The sequence below is a fragment of the Priapulus caudatus genome, unplaced genomic scaffold (genome assembly GCF_000485595.1).
Source record: "Priapulus caudatus unplaced genomic scaffold, Priapulus_caudatus-5.0.1 Scaffold956, whole genome shotgun sequence".
Lineage (NCBI taxonomy): Eukaryota > Metazoa > Priapulida > Priapulimorpha > Priapulimorphida > Priapulidae > Priapulus > Priapulus caudatus.
The window spans coordinates 106,734-107,871 of NW_014578017.1; positions in this window are offsets into that span (position 1 = coordinate 106,734).

Sequence of the window (1,138 nt, forward strand, 5' to 3'; positions counted from 1 at the left end):
ATGGTCATGATCATATATTAATTTGTGGTTTAATGTCATTTAGGTTAGGGTTAGGGTTAGGATTATCAATCATTAATCATTAATCATTAATGATATTAAAGTTGGGAACACTCCTAATGGAGCGTTAGCCGTTTCTTGGAGCTAACTGTAACTATAACTTATAAGCCTAAGGCTACATATTTCCATATGTCAAAAATCAGCAGCTCTAATGACTTACCGATCAACATGATGTAGGTAATACTGTCAGGAAGGCAACCATTTAGTCTTGATTATCTCTTATAATAGCCTTCTTTAGGCATCTTCCTAGAAGCACTTTCATGAATGTATTCCGTTTACTAATTCAAATCAAGCTCTTCCAGAGAGCACTGTCCTTGTGTTGAAAACAAATGGTGTATAAATATCAGACTGTGTTTGTACATTTTTCTAACATTTGTTTAGCAATATTGTATAAATTGATTATTCAGATGTGTATTATTAAAGAAAGCTCGACGGTAGAAGACATTTGTGATTAATATCCCAGTATTTTAATCAGTTTTACTATCAATGTTGATAGGACACAATCGTCATGGTCTCTGCCTCTACACGAATGTATTTTACGGACGTTCCTACAACGTTCTGAGAACGTTGCACTATACGTGGCAGAAATAACGATAATAACATTTAAATAACATGACGTAATTAATTAAGGTTATAAGTTAACATATGATATAGTATATTTCATAAATACAGATGTCAATTTATAATAGAAAAATATGTATAATAGCATATACGTATCCAACGTCCTAATAACGTTGTTAAAACGTTACTACATAACGTTGTGGGAAGGTGCGAGTCCAACGTTCGCATGGTACGTTTCTAGAACGTTGCTGCAACGTTATTCCTGACCCGACCAAACTACAACATTCCAGCAACGTTGTGGGAACGTTATGTGTTAGCTGGGAACTTGCTGGCATGTTTGCATTTCGTATACAATCCTTTAATTTTCTCATGACAATAACTCACATCGGTGAGAGAAAAGAGAGAGGTGGAATGAGAGCTGTAAATGCAGAGACAATTATCTAATTTGTAACTATACCCTATCATTTTTACAAATCAAATACTCACAATCACTGCTTGCAAATGATACATGTTCATCATG